Raw genomic sequence first — 17,817 nt, forward strand, 5'->3', positions numbered from 1 at the left:
ACAAAATCCACCCTTGGAAGCTGGGTAATAGCCTGAGGTTGTCCCAGAGTGGGACAGTGGTGGTGTGTGCTTGGGGCAGGGACAGGTCATCCTGCAGCATCCAGAGAGCTGGTGGGGTCCCAGGAAGCCTCTTGAGTCCCACAGTCAGTCACCCACCTGCTCGGCCCGGGACCCAGTGCTGAGAATCCCAGCCCTGCCTTTGCTTCCCGGAACATGTGTCCTGCTGGCGGAGCTCTGTCCTCTGCCCGGCCGGCTGTGCAGCTGTCCGCGCTGGGGAGAAGCCCTGCGCTCCGGTCCAGGGCCCTGGAACACTTTGTTTCCTTCCCCCGAGGCGCTGCCCCAGAGCTCTGTGGAAAGGTCTGGAGCGTCTCAAACCACAACTTTCACTTCACATGTCAGTGTTTCTGCACTGTCATATCTGCAGTAAAAACTGAACTCCTGGGCTTTCCCAGAAGAGCAGGAGCTTTCTTAGCGTCCTCACTGCCTGTCCCGGGACAGGCCGGGGACCCTCCGCGTGTCTCCGTCCGTGTGCGTGCTCACATGTGCACGTGCACACACACACTCACACACACCCTCCTCCACACTTTCTCCTTACACACTCCTACACACACATCCCCTCCTCACACACACACTTTCTCCTAACACTCTCTCCTACACACACAGTAGACACATACACCCTTTCTTCCTCCTCACAGGCTTTCTCCTAACATACACTCACACACACCCCCCTCCTCACACAGACACACAACCCTTTCTCCTTACATGCACACAGCCACACACTCCTCCTGATACACTTCTACCCTTCTCCACACACACAGACACATACACACACACTCTTTCCTACACATATACACACTCCTCACACACACATACCTCTACATTCTCTCTCTCTCTCTCTCCCCTCTCTCCCCCCTTCTCTCTCTCTCCCCATCTCTCTCCCCTCACTCACACTCGCACACGCCTCCCATCTCCTCCTGGACAGGAGCGGACCGCAGACCCCCTCTGCTCTCCCCCGTTCTGAACTGGGAAGACCAGTTGGCTCGCGCTGCTCCCAGGAGAGCGGCTCTTTCCGCTCACTGACTTCCCCCTTTCTCTTGCCTCTAGCCACCTGCGCGTCTACCTGGCGTCCCCACCTCTTGTGTGCATCCTGAGACAGGCCTGGTGGCCAAGCCCAGGGCAGGGAGGCAGTCCTGGCTGGACAGGCTGAGGAGTGTCCTTTGGAGCGGTTCCCACTGGCTCCCTGGAGGCTCGGCACTGCCTCCCTGGGGGCAGGCTCTTCTAGGAACTCTGCGCCCCAGCTGGTTGGGAACTGCTCTGGGCCAGTGAGCACTGGCTCTGGGGGCTCCCTTTGGGCTGACTGGATGTTTGCTGCAGGGGTTCAGCCCTCGGGGGTGCCGAGAGGGCTGCAGGGCTGCAGAGGAACCAGGCTACGCGCACTGCATGGGCACTGGAGACCAAGTGGCTTTGCTGCTGCTTTCCTCATTGGGAATGGGGTGGTGAGGGGCCAGAGACGAGATACACGGAGAGCCTCTGCCCAGAGCACCCCCGTCTCTCAGTCACAGGCTTCCTGCTCTATAGTCTTGTGCTTGCCGCCTCCCCTCTCTGAGCTGCAGTGTCCTCCATAAAGCAGAGGCTCAAAGCTCCCCACAGCACTGGGGGTGGGAGGTGGGGGAGTGCGGGGAGGTGAGAGTGAGGACCCGCCTGGCCAGCCAGCAGCTTGTCGTGGCCCCCAGCAGAGCAGGGGCTTTCCTTTGCCGGAAGTGGTTTCTCAGACTCCTCTACGCCCCTTTAACTTCCACAGCCGCAACGATTTTAAACTGGAAGGGCTGGCAAGAGGTCACCTGGCAGAATTACCTTGTATTTGGCAGATAAGACGAAATGGACATAACCGTAACAGATCTGTCATACTCTGTTGCAGACAAGCCCTTCCGTCCTGGGAGCTGTCCCCCCAAGTTCCCTCCCCCACCCCCACCCGCACACACAGGGGCCCTGACCCGAGCTGCATAGCATGGCATGGGAAGGCCAGGCATAGGGGGAGCACGCTGGTTCTGTGAGGTTCCTAGGCTGGTTGTCTGGGTGCTCTCAGTCAGTGATCCGCAGCTCAGGGGCAAAGACCCCCCAGGTTCAGGGTGGCGGAGAGACTCCCTCTGGCCAACACTTAGCTTTCCTTCTCCCCAGCAAGGCCAGGAAAAGGCCCGCCCCTTCACTTCCGCCTTTCAGAATTCGCCACGGTGGGCACTAGGACAATCTTGAGGGTTTTCCTTCCAGGGAAACCGCCTTTGACCCACCTCTTTGAGAAAAAGGAAAGAATCAAAGACCAATGGAAGGGACCTGGACAAACAGGCTTTCTCCTGGCTTTGCAGCCCCTCTGAGTGTGGGGTCAACAAGAGCTTCCTGAGCAGCAAGAAATCTCTGCCCTTTCCCACCAGTGGCTAGGAGACATCAGAGGAGAGTGGGGATGAAGGAGAAATGAGAGCATGCCCCGGTGAGTAACCCCACCTCCTGCCTCAGTTGCTAGAATTAAAGCCAGGAGCTTCTCGTTGCTCACCGGGGCAGGTCTGTTCAGCCACCTTCTCTATCACCTTTCCCCAGGGGTCTGGTGAGACAAAAAAAGTAAAATTTGGGGAGACTGTTAACAGTGTGACTGGGGGCTAGGGAGACAGCACTGAGGTCAGGGACGCGTGCTTTGAGACCCCTGGGCTAGATGCCCAGAGCACATGCCTCCAATGCGACTGCAGAATCTGAGCAATCCTCTAGTTAAATGTGTTGTCAGAGTATTGCCAGGAGTGGGCCCTGGCACCCTGAGCACTGTTGGACAGATTCTCCCCCCCCACACATCAAAAAACATTAGGAAAACTGTGCCTGGCAGAGGATTGTGCAGAATTAACGGCACCCCAAACCAGCGAGATTTCATTTCTCAAGAGGTGGGGGTTTGCCAAGCCAGGCTCAGGTTGTGTGGGGTCACCCCAGCAGTCATCTGCCCTCAGAAGCTTGCATGTTTGGGCGCAGCTCTGGGGTCCTGTGTGTGCGGGGGGGACACCAGGGCCCACATTAAGGTTTTGGGGTGGGGGCCATGAATTCCTGGGATGGAACTAGGGGCATTGTGCCCTGAGCCATCTCCCTGGTCTCAGAGTTTTCTTTGTGGAAGAGAGCGATTATGCCCTCCAACATCACACACACAGATACACACAGACACACACACACACACTTTCCTGGCAGGCCTGATGGGTTTCCAAACATTTCGTCACTGTCTCCTCCTGACCTTGGTGTGAAAGGAAAGAGCCGCGTGGCCTGTGGGTTCCAGGACAGCCATCGGGGGGCGCCGGCCTGGACTGGGGGAGGAGGGTGGCAGCCCAGCAGAGTGGAGGTGAGGTCTGCTGGAAATCCCCAGCCCGGGCGGCCGCCGGAGGTTTAAAGACGCCTTCCCGGCCTTATTTGGTCGCAGGAAGTGGGCGGCGCCGGGCCTGCTGGCGGAGAGACCGAGCCGAGACAGTTGTGCTGATGAAGTGGTAGAGCTGGTTCCTGCTCGCCGCCGCGCCGCGCGCGCCTGCCGGCCGCTGGGCGCTTCGTGCTCCCAGTCCCGAGTTGTGCAATCCTTTGTAGCACGCCAGAGAGTCCTCCTCCTTCGCTGTTGCCTCTCGCCCTCTCTCTCTCTCTTTTTTTTTTCAAGCTGTGAGCTCAACCGATGAGTCAGAGCAGTGCAATCCTGACACTGCATCGCAGGACTGGGGGTGACACGGAGGGAGAGCGATCGCTAGGCGGACACCAGCAGCAGCGGCAGCGGCAGCGGCAGCGCGGGGTGCGCCGAGCTCCCTGCGCCGCGAGCGGGGGGTGACAGCCCGCGCGTCCCGCCCGGGCCCTGCCAACAAAACTTCCCAGCCTCGGGAGGCGCGGGCTTGGCGGAAGCCCCGCGAGCGCCGCGGGGAGGCGGACGGCGCCTGTTTGTTTTTAAAAATCCGAGAGTGCGTGCAGGCGGCTGGAGTCTGGGAGGCGGTGGAAGGCGGCGGCCTGCGGCGGAACTGGGGACCGCCGATGCCGGGGCTCCGACAGAAGCCGGGTAAGTGGGGGGGCCTCATCGGAGCGGCGGCCGAGGCCTGCACGCGGTGCGGTGCAGCCCGCCCTGGCGGTGGCGGCCGGGAGCCCTCCGGGCTGCGTGCAAGCGGTGGCCACTGGGCGCGCGGGCTGCAGCGTTGCAGGCGCGGCGCGGAGAGAGAGGCACGCGGCGGCCGCGGGGCGCGGGGCGCGGGGCGGGGTGGGGGGCGCCCCGAGCGTCAACTTCTGCGGCCTGGGCGCCGGGGTGGGGGGGAGGACTGGAGGGGGGTGCTCCGTGTGTGCCGGAGGGAGGGTGTGCGTTTGTTCCCGGCCGCGCGCAGCCCGCAGCTGCGTTTGCTGCGCGGACCCTCCGTGTTTGTGCAGCTACGCAGCTCGCGCGCGGCCCCCGCCCACCCGGGCGCGGCCCCGGCAGGAAAACGCTCCCAGCCCGCCTGGCCTGCGGCGGCGGCGGCGGCGGCTCTGGAATACGGCAGCGCCTCCTCCGCCCCAGCCCGGCGTGGTGTCCGCAGGGACTGGCGTGCAGGACGGAGCCCAGGCCCGCGCGGGCTTTCCCGTGCACCCGCACGCGGTCCTGGAATCCCGGCCCGCCCCGGGCGCGGGGGGTGCACAGAGGGGCGGCGGTGGCCGGGAACTGGGGCTAGTGAAGTAGAGGCCTAAGCTGGAGGGTTGGGGCGCCCTATTGGCCTCACCCCCACGCACCCCGGCTCTGCCGGCGCACCTCAGACCTATCATCCCTCTCGCCCGCCCCCGCACTCCCCAGAGGCTGCTGTGGGCCCGGAGCCCCGCGCCTCGCGGTTGCCGCATTTGAGTGTTCCTGGTGGAGCCCAGGTTTTGTCTGGAGCGTGCATGCGCTAGCTTCAGCAGTTAGACTTGTTCCCCCTGTCAGCACACACACACACACACACACACACACACACACACACTCACACTCACACTCACACTCACACTCACACTCACACGCATCTGGGTGCCCCTCTGAGGGCAGGCACCCGCGCTTTGGGTTGGACCTGGTCCTGCTTTCCGTGGGGCTCAGTGTCTAGGAAGGCAAACCTGGAGAGTGGAGAGCCCCTTTCTCCTGAACCCCCAGCCTACCCCCCGCACCCGCCCCTCAGCCAGCGTGAGCTGCTTGCTGCAAGATGAAAGGGGAAGTTACTCTCCCCGTTTCAAACTTTGTTGGTCACAACTTTGGTGGCCGCTTCCTGCTTCCACCTGCCCACTGGGGAGTTGTTTGCCCCCCACCGCACCCCAGATCCCGTCCGGGTCACTGGTGGGATGGGGGCGAGGTGGCAGGCCAGGCTGAGCGGAGGCCTCCCCTGGCACGTGTGTTCAGGGGATCCCTGTTGGCAGTGGTGACTGAAGAGGAAGAGGTGGGCTGGCTTGCTCCAGCAGGGGGAGCCTGGCCTAGCGGCCTCCTGCGGGTCTGCCCACTCCCTGGCCCTGCAGCTTTGGGACTGAGACACTCCAGAGGCCACCTCGCCGTATCCAGCCTTCCTTGCCCTCTCAGGCCCCTTTAAGATGAGTGAATCATGCCTTTTCCATGGGCTCTTTATTTTTACTTCCTTTTTTTTTTTTTTGCACCACACCTGGTGATGCTCAGGGGTTACTCCTAGTTCTGCACTCAGGGATCCTTCCTGGCTGTGTGTGAGGGACTATGTGGGATGCGGGAGATCGAACCCAGGTCGGCTAGAACCCTAACCGCTGTACTATTTCTCAAACGCATACATGGGCTCTTTAGATGACTTCATGGGCAAGGAAAAGGGGAACCCTCGCCAGATTGAGAATTTGTGGGTTCTCTTTCTGCCCTGCATCTCTGGACAGTGACTAAGAGGGCTGTAAACATTCAATTACCGTGATATACTATCTCCCGGCACGGCTCAGCCTCCACGATCATTGGACAGTCCTCTGACAGGTGACTGGACAGAGTCACTCTCTCTGGACAACGGGGATGGCGCCCCTGGAGGACTGACAACCCCAGACCATGCAGCCTGCGCTAGGGTGGCCTTTCCAGGTACGGGGCTCCGGCAGCCGTCCCCCCCTCCCCTGTGGAGTATACCCTGGAGGATCTGGGGAAAGGAGTTCAACTTAAACGTGGTACTTAAAAATAGTCCACGTATTTGGCCCTGTGAGCTGCTTTTAAAAGTTGGGGGAGCAGGCGGCAGGATGCATTTTACAGATTAAGCAGCACGTCTCTTCTGACTGCAGAACCCAGGCCCTTAGCCAGGTAAAGCTGTAGAGCCGAGGCCTCTGGGCCCCTGAGTGTCAAATGGATGCGGGCACAGACATATCAGGCTTAGTGGCCCAGAAGGGGCTTGGACCCAGGCAGGCTGCTTCTGCTGCAGCTGTTGCTGTTGTTTCTCCCCGAGGCAGCTGAGCTTGCTGCAGTGGGAAGGACCACAAGTTGCTAGGAGGTTCTCATTTGTCCTCGTTCCGTTTCCAGTGCCACTTTGGAGAGCCCTCAGCTTCTGAGACTCATTTCCATTTTCTGCCGGGTGTGTGTGTATGTGTGTGGCGGTGAGATTGTGGATGGGCCTGGAGACTCCAGCCTCCCTTGCGAGAGCCAGTTGCCCTGTGCGTGCTGTGAAATGCTGAGAGTGTATGTCAGTGTTTGTGTAGTCTCGGCTCTCCCGCCTGATGCCCTCTTCCCATGCTTTCCAGCATCAATAGGTTGGTGACTGTCAATTGAGCAGGTAAATTAAAAAAGAAAAAGAAAAATGTGGGTCTGGCATGTGTTAAAACCCCATGAGCCTGCCTGTCCTGAGCTGAAGGTTTTCAGATAATCAGACTGGGGGTGATTCTGGGGAACCCAGTTTCCTGGCACTGCCCTATGGCTGACCTTCTGGGGAGTTTGTTCTACTTATCTTGACCCCAGTGGGGACATCAGGGTAAAAGAGCAGGGTACATCCTGCCTGGCACCGTGTGTGTGTGTGTGTGTGTGTGTGTGTGTGTGTGTGTGTGCGCGCGCGCGCGCGCGCGCGCGCGCGTGTGTGGTGTTATTCATGCATCATTTTAGGAGCAGCTGAGAGGTTCCAGCTTCCCTGACTCGCCCCGGACTACAGGAAGTGCACCTGGTGGCTGAGTTCCTTGGAGCAGTTGCTTCTGTACCAAGGACCTCTGACCGTGGGGGGCTGTACTGGGCAGGAGCTAGGAGCAGTGTGCTGAGCCATCCCTCCCCCTCCCCCTCACTCCTGACTAAAGGAATCCTCATTTGAATTCGAAGCAGCATTCAGGAGACGGGGAGACTGTGAGTTCATTTTATGAATCAGAAACATGACAGCATCACTTGGTGGTGGAGCCTGCAGTTTGTGATCCGGTTTCCCCTCTGTGCCCGCACCCTCCCAGGGGGTTCTCAGTCGTGCCTGGGAGCAGTCATACTCCGTGGGACATCCCTTTAGATTCCAGAGCCAGCCAGCCAAACCTGTCCACACCCCCCTTCCACCTCCGCACTCCAAATCTCATTCCTATGTAATGTGGACAGTAGTACACAGTGACAGGAGAGGCCCTGGCGAGGCCACGGAGAGGAGGTCTGAGCAGATGGGGGTTGATAGGAGCACAGTGGCCTGGGCATTGCTTCCCCTCCTGAATCTCTTGTTTCCTCACCTGGAAAATGGAGGTGATATTAGTCCTTCAGAGGGTTTGCCGCGGAGATGAAAGAATGTGCTGGGCTGGGGCTGGAGCGATAGTACAATGGGTAGGGCGTTTGCCTTGCATGCGGTCAGCCCGGGTTGATTCCCAGCATCCCATATGGTCCCCTGAGCACCGCCAGGGGTAATTCCTGAGTGAAGAGCCAAGAGTAACCCCTGTGCATTGCCGGGTGTGACCCAAAAAGGAAAAAAAAAAAGTGCTGGGCACTGCATCCAGTAGATATTCAGGACATGTTTCCTATTTGTTTTTTGCTCCTGGAGGAAAGAGGCACGGCAGGGTGTCATGTGGTCACCACAGTTCAGGTGAACAAGTTCTTTTCCTAACTCCTAAGGCTCCTGATGCCTTCGAGCCTTGCAGGTTTGAGGATTCAGCCCTGCCAGTGAGGGTTAAGGACTCAGCTTGCAGACCAGATGATGGTTTAGCCTAGGACCCGCCCAGGCCCCAGGCTGAGCCGCTCACGTGGGTGGGAGGAAGGTGGCTGTTTCTGTGCGGAAAGAGCCCTCACGTCTTGGCCTCACCTGAAGTCTCCCAGAGTGACCTCACTGGAAGTTTGGGTGGAGCTAGGGGTGGGCATGTTCGCACCTCAGAGAACTTGAGGCTCTTTCACCAACTGAAATAGGAGGGGCTGAAGGGAGAGGGGGCAATTCTCCAAGATATTATATAAGAAGTTAGGCTGGAGGATAGCACAGCGGGTAGGGCATTTGCTTTGCATGCAGCCTACCCGGGTTTGATCCCTGGCGTCCCATATGGTCCCTCAAGAACCGCCAGGAGTGATTCCTGAGTGCCAAGCCAGGAGTAACCCCTGAACATCACCGGGTGTGACCCAAAAAAGCCTAAAAAACTTAAAAGTTGTTGGGCTGGAGCAATAGCACAGTGGATAGAGCATTTGCCTTGCACATGGCCGACCCGGGTTCAATTCCCAGCATCCCATAGGGTCCCCTGAGCACCGCCAGGGGTGATTCCTGAGTGCAGAGCCAGGAGTAATCCCTGTGCATCGCCGGGTGTGACCCCAAAAGCAAAAAAATTAAAAATTAAAAAATTAAAAGTTGCAAGTCAGAAAAGGGCTAGGTGGAACCATAGTATGGCGGGTTGGGTATTTACCTTGCCCATGGCTGACCTGGTTTTGATCCCTGGCAGCACATATAGTCCCCTGAAGCTGCCAGGAATGACCCCTGAGCACTGCTCGGTGTGTCTTTCCTTAATAAAGGGGAAAAAAGAAGAAGGAAAGAAAGAAAAGTGCTGGGGGTCAGCTGCTGAGGGGGTGGGAGAGTCCCGCGGGGCACGTGCTTGCTGGCTGTGGTTTGCCCGGGCTAGTGGGGAGAAGGCCTAGACCCAGGGCTTTTCCTAGCAGTGCTTCTCACTCTTCCTGGCACCCAGCCTGGCACTGTGGCCAGCTGGGAAGGTGCTCCTGGTCCCTCTGCTTTGCTCTCCAGCCATGGGGAGCTGCTGGGGAGAGCGTGATTTTTTCCAGGCAGCGCTGCTTCCCCTGGAGTGGAAGGCGAGGGCAGGGGAGCTGCCAGGGCACGCTTTGTCCCGGCTGGAGCTTGGAAAGAGGGAAGTGTCCCAGGCTTGCAGCCAGAAGGGGTTCCCCTCTGCGGCCGCTCACTTCTCTGGGGGCCGGGAGAGGAAGGGAAATAGTGAGGGATTTCAATTTCCAGCAGTTGGGCAGACAGAGCCCCCTCCGCCCCCCTGCCCCGCCTTTGTAGTCAGCTCTCACTGGGATTCATCCGTTCTCTGGTGGGGAAAGCCCTCGGCTCAGAAAGGAGCTTTAAGTGATAAGGTGCAAGTCTTGGATTGCATGGGAGCTGCTTTTCTTCCTCTTCTTCCTCCTCTTCCTTCTTTTCCTCCCTCCTCCCTCCCAGCTGCAGCGATCCCATCCCTCCCGACCTTGCTGTCTAACCCCCCCCCCCCACACCACCACCACCACCCTTCCCGGCTTTCCGGTATAGTCCTGGCCTGGGAACCTTCCCGGGATACCTACTCCAGCGCCTTCATTTTCGAATGGGGAAGCTGCAGGGTGAGTTGCCTTAGACTGTTTTCTAGCTTTCACCGTTTGGGGGCGTGGAGAAAGGAGCTCTGGGTTCCTGTCCCTGCTCCTGTGGGTTTGGAAGATGGCCTGAAGAGTTCCGAAGAATCCTGTCTGGGCTCCTGGGTGTGGCTCAGTGCTCTGCTGGCTTCACAGTTATTTGTTTGTGTGTGTGTGTGTGTGTGTGTGTGTGTGTGTGTGTGTGTGTGTGTGTGTGTGTGTGAGAGAGAGAGAGAGAGAGAGAGACAGAGAGACAGAGAGACAGAGACAGAGACAGAGACAGACAAAGAGGGGGGGAGAAAGAGAAAGGGGGAGGGGGGGAGAAGGAGAAAGGGGGAGAGAGGAGAGAGGGAGTCTTGCAGGGAGAGCCTGTGTCTGAGGGAAGGCCCACACTTGGTCAGCACTGCAGACCACTGGGGGAGGCAGAGACGGGGCGCCCAGGCTGAGAGGGGGCACCCATGTCCCTGAGGCTAGGCCCTTCCTTGCACCCTGCTGGCCACAGCCCTTGCATGTGGCCAGCAGCTGCCATTCCTTGCTGGTGTGGGACAGAAGATGTGCCCGAAATAACCAAGCGGGCACTTAGACTTTCGGGACCTTCACCATGTGGTGACTTGGGGTATCTCTGCTATCCCGGCTCCTACTTCCTGTGCTGGCCCAGCCTTCCCGGGGTGGTGACACCTCCCCTTTTATTGCTGCCTTCAGCTGAGCCCAGGAGGGTGGAGGCGAAGCCTTATGGGGCTGGAGCTCCTGTCCTGCCATGTCCCTGCAGGCCCTGCTGGCACAGCTGTGTTCCTTTCGCTCCGCCTGCGTCCCCAGCCGATGGCCCTGCCCGCCTGCAGAGGCTGACCACGTGGCAGGGGCTCCTGGGTCTTCTGCTCGCGCCGGCCCTCCCTGCTGCCCACAGCTGTGGGACTGGAAGAGCCCTGGCCGTTCAGACCCGCCCAGGTGCTGAAGGCTGATAACGATGCCTTCAGCGAGCACGGGGGCCAGGAAATCACATTTGTGTGCCGGGCAGATATGTGCTAGTCGCGTCTAATCCCATGGCAACGGTGAGATGAAGACATTGTGCGTGTTTGCCTGTGAGAGCCAGGGCCTTGCTGAGACTGGCAATTGGGAAAGCCGGGACAGCATGCTCTGCCTGGCCCCCCTCTGCTCGCCCTCTTCCTGCCTGCCACTTCCCTCCCCCGCAGCCTCCTTTTATCTATCTATCTATCTATCTATCTATCTATCTATCTATCTATCTATTATTGCTTTCACCATTATTTTCATTTTTACTTTGACTACACCTGGCAGTGCTCAGGGTTTACGCCTGACTCAGCTGCACTCAGGGAATCACTCCTGTTGGTGCTCAGGGGACCTTCTGGGGTACCAGGGTTAGAACCCGGGTCGGCTGCATGCAAGGCAAACTGCTCTACCTGCTGTACTGTCACTCCAGCCCCATCCTTCTCGCTGTTTTCATCTTTGCCAGCAACCGTGCATTGGTGCTTGGAATGAAGTGCTGCTGGTCAGAATTCTGGCCCTGTTGGACTAAACTGATAAGGGCGGTATTTTGGGTAGGGAAGGCTGGGGAACACCCACCGAGGCCTCCCTCTCTCTTCAGTGGCTGCCAGAAGCCCAGCCTGTTGCGTGAGGCCTCGCCTCCCTGCCGGCCCGCCGATGGGCAGCTGGCCCTTGGCACAGCTGTGTGTGGCAAGGAGCACATACAAGGAGCAGGAAGGTTTGCTTTAGGCATTCCAGTGACCTTCTAAGGTTCTCCTCCCCACCCCCGCCCCCCAAAGTCCCAGGCTCCCCCATCTGAGGAACAGCTCTGGGAGCAGAAGCGGGAGGCAGGTGGAGTCTTGGGTCTGATGTTCCAGCAGGTTTGGCACAGGTCCCAAAGAGCCTGGCTGGTGTATTCTTGGGACTCGGGTAGGATGCCCTGCCAGCGCCTGATGCCAGAGACCTCTGGGTGTGCTTCAGAAACAATAAGGAATAAATCAGTACAGGAGAAAAGGCCCGGCAGCTGCTGCTCGGACACCAGAGAAACGCAAGGAATGTGCGAGTGTTTGGCACAGAGCCCGGATCCTGACCGGGGCCTGAGAAAGGGCATAACATGGACTGGCTGACGGGGGAGAGAGGAGCCGTTCTCCGCCTCCTCCGCAGCCCTCCTGGGAGGCCCCTCATCTACCGAGAGGCAGGGTTTCACGGGTCCAGGTCTCTGCAGGCCTCTTGGAGATGTCGCATCCCAATTCCCTGGCTCCGGACCAGCAGGATCCCCACTTCCTCCAGAGGCTGCCAGGCCAGAGGGCTTGATAAAGGCTTGGCAGCCTTGATGCTGCCACACCCAGACCTCCAGGACCTGGCACCGCGTGGACTGAATGTGTCGAGCGTGAGGCTCTGCTTCCGGGAGGCCCTGACCCCTGTCCTGCTCGTGCCATCAGCCACGTGTCCTTGGGCAAGTCATTTGACTCCGTTAGTCCTCGCAGGGCTGCGGGCCACTGTTCATGAGGGAGAACTGTGGACCAGTGATGGGGAGAGTGGGCTGGCACCCTCTGTCCCCGGCTCCGCCTGTGCTAGGAACAGCTTTGAGTCGGTGCCAAGAAGAAACCCTCAGAGAGCGTGTTGTGTGGTGGGTTGTGTGCTGGCAGTAGTGGGAGCCCTTTCAAGGAACTAATTTGATTTGATTTGATTTCAGGGTGATTGAGGAAGGGATGGGTGTCCGGGTCCTGTAGGGACGGGGTCCATGAGGCAAGCAGGGGAAAGTCAAAGCTTTGTTTGCTTTGTTTTGGCGGGGAGAGGGCAGCATAACTGACAGTGCTCAGGGGTCACTCCTGGCAGTGCTCGGGGGATCTTATGCAATGCTGGGCATCTAACCAGGAGCAGCCTCCTGCAAGGCAAGACCTCCTGCAAGGCAAGCGCCCTACCCCTACACTAACTCTCTGGCCTCAGGGCTTTGTCTGGTTTTGTCTTGGGGCCACATCCAATGATGCTCAGAGCTTAATTCTGGCTCTGTGCTTAGGGTTCACTCCTGGCAGTACTGGGGGGGGGGGCCCTATGGAGTGTCAGAGTCAAGGTAAGAACCCCATTGTATTTGGCTGCCTATAAGGCCATTAGCCGACCCGCTGTACTATCTCCCTGGCCCCTATATTTAAGTTGCTGTTGGCCCACTTGTTGAAGAGGGACATGCTTTCTCTTGAGTGGAAGATGTGGGGTACACTAGTAGGGCTGGGCATTGGGAGAGGGGGAGTCCCTGTGAGCTTCATCTTGTAGTAGGCCCCCTCACCCCCAGAGCTGACCTGTGCAGGCAGAACATTGCCTCTGGGAGAGGCTGCCAGCAGCTCAGGCAGCCGCCCAGCCGGAGGCCCGCTGTACCACTGTACCTGGAGGGGTGGGGTGGGGAGTCTATAGAAGGACTTTGGGCTCCTGCCCAGCCTCTGCGCGATCCCCTTGGGACCTGGTAGTTTGACCCCTCGGATCTTTGTTTCCTCAGTTGGTAAGACGGGAAGTAATAGGACCTACTTCATTGTGAGGATTACGGGGGATGATGCGTGCGAGTACTGGAGACTCCTATGGGCTTAACAGGGAAGCAGGGCCCTCAAGAAATGTTCAGGGTGCCAGAGCAGCAGTGTGGCGGGCAGGGCGCTTGCCTTTTTGCAGCCAACCCGGGTTTGATACCCGGCACCTCATACGGTCCCTTGAGCACAGAGCCAGGAATGATCCCTGAGCACTGATGGGTATGGCTCCCTCCCACCCCCCCAAAAAAAAAAACAAAGAAAAAAGAGAAAAAAGTTTGAGGTGTTGAGGAGAGGCTTAAAGGGCCCTGATTCAATTTCACATACTGCACAGACTCCTGAGTAACTCTGGGTGGGTACCTCCACCCTCCCATTTAAAAAAAAGCAGGAACAATTGAGGTGAGGGATGTGGCAGTGACAATGGCCTTTGCCCCACAATGGGGTTCTTACCTTGACTCTAAGCCCTGCCCAGTGGCTTTCCTGAGGCATTAAGTATTGTTTGTTTGGGGGTGGGGGTGATGGGGGGATGGAGAGAGGTGAGTGTGTGTGTGTGTGTGTGTGTGTGTGTGTGTGTGTGTGTGTGTGAGAGAGAGAGAGAGAGACAGAGACAGAGACAGAGACAGAGACAGAGATAGAGACTCAGGAATACCTCCAGGGATTTTTCTTTTTTTTTTTTTTTAACAATTTTATTTTATTTTATTTTATTTTTTTTTTTGCTTTTTGGGTCACACCCAGCGATGCTCAGGGGTTACTCCTGGCTTTGCACTCAGGAATTACTCCTGGCAGTGCTTGGGGGACCATATGGGATGCCGGGGATCGAACCCGGGTCGGCCGCGTGCAAGGCAAACGCCCTACCCGCTGTGCTATCGCTCCGGCCCCCCTCCAGGGATTTTTCTAAGTCAGGAGTGGGGTGTCCAGGTGAGCACTTGCAATGAAAGGATGGGGCACTGCTTCCGTCCACCCCATAGTGCTCGGGGACCCTCAAGGCTGCCTGAGGTGGGTTCCTGGGTGCTCCAGGGACCAGTGGAAGGGGGGAATCAGATGGAAGCGGGGCTGCAGGACACACTGGGCTCTTACAGTGCCAATGGCTTTGCTCCTTCCAGCAGGATTTTTGTTTTCTGTGGTCCTGGGGTTCAAACTCAGCCCCCCCCCCCCATGCCAAGGAATATACTCTTACCGGGAAGCCACATCTGGGGCCTCCTTGAGCACTTTGATTCTGGAGCCACACTTGGGGTTCGGCTCCGCGTGTGTCCATTGGGGTGCCGGGAGAGGGCTCCGTGGGCAGTTGCTCCACCCGAGCTCCTGGCTTCAGGAAGGGCCCCGGAAGGTTTGGAGAACTTGAGCCAAGGGGCCAGGGGCGTCCTGTCCTTCTGGACTGTGAGAACTTGGTGATTTACTCCTAAGTCCCTGTAAATTCCCACCCCCACCCTCATTTCTTCCCATTATTGGTTTCTAATGTTTTCTCATTATGACAGAGAACATATTATTAGTCCCTTTAACATTTTTTTTAAAATTGTATCACCATGAGATACACAGTTGCAAAGTTGCTCATGAGTGCGTTTCACCACCAACGTCTCCAGTTTCCCTCCCAGCCCACCATCCAGCCTGCCTCTATGGCAGACACTTTTCATCTTTTTTTCTCATGCTTTCTCTCTCTCTTTTTCCTTTTGTAGCCCCTTTAAGTGTAACCGTGTGCTCCCTTGAATATATCTCGCTTGCTTGTCTCTGTACCTTTGCTTCTTTTTCCACACCGGAGAAGCCGCGCTCTCTCGAGCTTTTCCTCACTTTCTCTCCCCTCACATCTTTTTTTTTTTTTTTTTTGCGTTTTGGGTCACACCCGGCGATGCACAGGGGTTACTCCTGGTTCTACACTAAGGAATTACTCCTGGCGGTGCTCAGGGGACCATATGGGATACTGGAATTTGAACCCGGGTCAGCCGAGTGCAAGGCAAACGCCCTACCCGCTGTGCTATCGCTTCAGCCCCCCTCACATCTTTCTAAGCAAGTTTCCTTCAGTAAAATCTATCTTGCTTTACAGGAAAAAAAAAAAAAAACGAGACTTTTTTTTTTTGTGGCCTGATTTGCCCTCTGTCGGAGAATATTCCATGAGCTGTCGAGAAGAGTATGTTCTGCTGCTGTTGTGTGTCATGTTCTACAGATGTCTGTTCAGAACACTGTAGTCTTCTGTCCCTCTGTACATTTTCAAAGTGTTGAATTGCGTGTTTCTCCTTTTGGTTTTGATCAGTTTTGCTTCATGTATTTGGGGGGCTTTATTGTTAGGTACCCTTTGTTTTGTTTTTTATTAGGGCCATACCCGGTGGCACTCAGGGGTGCTTCTGACTCTTGGGGAACTCAGCGATGCTGTGTTCTCGGGGCAGCTCTTGGTTTTACACCTGCAAAGTGCCGGGGTCCCGTATGCAGAGCGTTCACGCCAGCCCTTTGAGCTCCTCTCCAGCTCCAGGTACACATGTGTATATGTCATATATTCTCTCTCTTTTTTTTTTTGTTCTTGTTTTTGGGTCACACCCGGTGACGCACAGGGGTCACTTCTGGCTCATGCACTCAGGAATTACTCTTGGCGGTGCTTGGGGGACCATATGGGATGCTGGGATTCGAACCCGGGTTGGCCGCGTGCAAGGCAAACGCCCTACCCGCTGTGCTATTGCTCCAGCCCTCGTCATATAGTTTCTTGATGAATAGACACATCACCATTGTAAATATTCTTAGTCTCCAATAAGAATGTTTGTCCTACTGCACATTGAATACCCAGGTGTGTGTTAGAGTCCTCTTGGTTTGTTTGTTTGTTTGCTTTTTGGGTCACACCCGGTGACGCACAGGGGTTACTCCTGGCTCATGCACTCAGGAATTACTCCTGGCAGTGCTTGTGGGACCATATGGGATGCTGGGAATCAAACCCGGGTTGGTCGCGTGCAAGGCAAACGCCCTACTCGCTATGCTATCGCTCGCTCCGGCCCCGAGCCCTCTTGGTTTTAACTCTGTGCTAGAGCAATGTGTGTACTTGACCTCTGCACTGGAAGGACTGTCCTCGTAAGGGTATTCAGAGAGTCAGCGCACTGTAAAAAAAGGGAGAGAGAAGTCTACGTTTGTTGATATTAACATCATCACGCCAGCCGTCTTTGGCTGTTATTCGTATGGCATATCTTTTTCTAGGTTTTGTTCTTTCTGCTTGTATCTTTGAATATCAAGTATGTAATAGGCAAATAGCATCTAATTGAATTGGGGGGGGTGTTTCTTGCTTTTGGTATGTGTGTGTGTGTTTACTTGGGGCCATGGGCTCAAACCTCTTGCTTATCCACAATAATAAGCATCTTTCACCGAGCCACATCTTCTGCTCCATTTTGTGTATAATTAAAATCATTATTAATAAGGTAGTTTTAGTGCCTGACATTTGCTATGTGATTTCTAGCTTGTCTTTTTCTCCTGTCAGTCCCTCACGATTGTCTTTCATAGATACTTTTTCTTTGTTTTTTGTTTGGAGTCACACCCAGCAGTGCTCAGGATTTACTCCTGGCTCTGAGCTCAGGCATCACTCCTGATGGGCTTGGGGGAACCTTACGGGATGCCAGAGATCGAACCCGGGTCGACCTTGTGCAAGGCAGGTGCCCCACCCACTCTGTCTCTCCGGCCCCCTTTCATAGATATTTTTGAGTGCTGTTCCTGGCCTGTGAAGCGAGACAAAATCGGGGTTGGATGAGATGTTGGTGCGATGCTCTTTGTCATTGCAGGTAAATTAGTCCCTGCCTGGTCGGCGCAGGCGTGCAGTGGGGCTCAGAGGCTGGAACTATTGTCACCCTAAGCTGGTTGACAGCAGAGTCCAGGGCTCCGTGGGACCCCGCGTGGCTCCCTGGCAGGACAGATTTGGCACCTTGGCTTCTTGGGGGAGGGTGGGGAGGTCGGGCCCGGGACACTGCAGGAGCCAGCATCCCCTCCTCCTCCCCCCTTGCTGCAACATCTGGAAACTTGTCTGGGCAGCTGAAGAAGCTTAGCAGCAGCTGGGGAGAGCGCTCACGTGGCAGCGTGTGTGCCTAGTTTGTGTGAGACCCTGAGTTTGACCCCCAGCACATCGTGGCCCCACCCCAGCACCGCAGTGACAGCCCGTTGTCACCCAGCAGCGGGGTGATTTCACCCCTTAGCACCCCCCCACTCGCCCCCACGATCACCCCATCCCCCAGTCTCAGGGGCAGTGGGAGGACTGCTGCCTGGCACAGGTGGTGGCAGCTTGTCACTGAACCCTGGTGGGTTAGAATCCTGACTCCTCCCTCCTGACCTCAAGCCTTGACCTGGAACAAGTTCCTTTTCCAACTTCCTCTGCTGGGAGTCAGTGATCATTCAAGCAAGCAGGACCCACACACTTCGGTCATGTGGCTGGTGGGTAGGTTATGTGGCAGTTACAGGCTACACAAGTGTTTATTCCTGGTCCCCCTTTGCCCTGTCCTGGGCTCCTAAACTCTTCAAAGGCAGGAACCAGTGAGCTGCTGGGCTGGTTTCCTGACAGCCAGGCCACTGTCCTCTTCATGGGCCTCAGGCTTCCTGGCTCTGCTCTTCCTGTGCAGAAACAGAAGAGAGCGGAGAAGTGTTAGGGGA

The 17,817-nt window shown here is 56.9% G+C and overlaps 1 protein-coding gene across 4 annotated transcripts in view; it reads left to right on the forward strand.

Moving 5' to 3' along the window:
• The window catches only part of MIDEAS (mitotic deacetylase associated SANT domain protein), a 77,196-nt gene that overhangs the window by 29,303 nt on the left and 30,076 nt on the right, over window positions 1-17,817 (forward strand). The window contains exon 1 of one of the 4 annotated variants that reach the window (XM_055132881.1): window positions 2,997-4,057. The exons of 1 other annotated variant lie outside the window; for it this stretch is intronic. The gene's annotated coding sequence lies outside the window, so the exon portion shown is untranslated. Of the gene's footprint in view, window positions 1-2,996; window positions 4,058-17,817 lie in introns of those variants that run through there. 2 more of the 4 variants (XM_004612290.3, XM_055132879.1) reach the window with 2 other exon arrangements.

Source organism: Sorex araneus, chromosome 3 (assembly GCF_027595985.1).
Source record: "Sorex araneus isolate mSorAra2 chromosome 3, mSorAra2.pri, whole genome shotgun sequence".
NCBI lineage: Eukaryota > Metazoa > Chordata > Mammalia > Eulipotyphla > Soricidae > Sorex > Sorex araneus.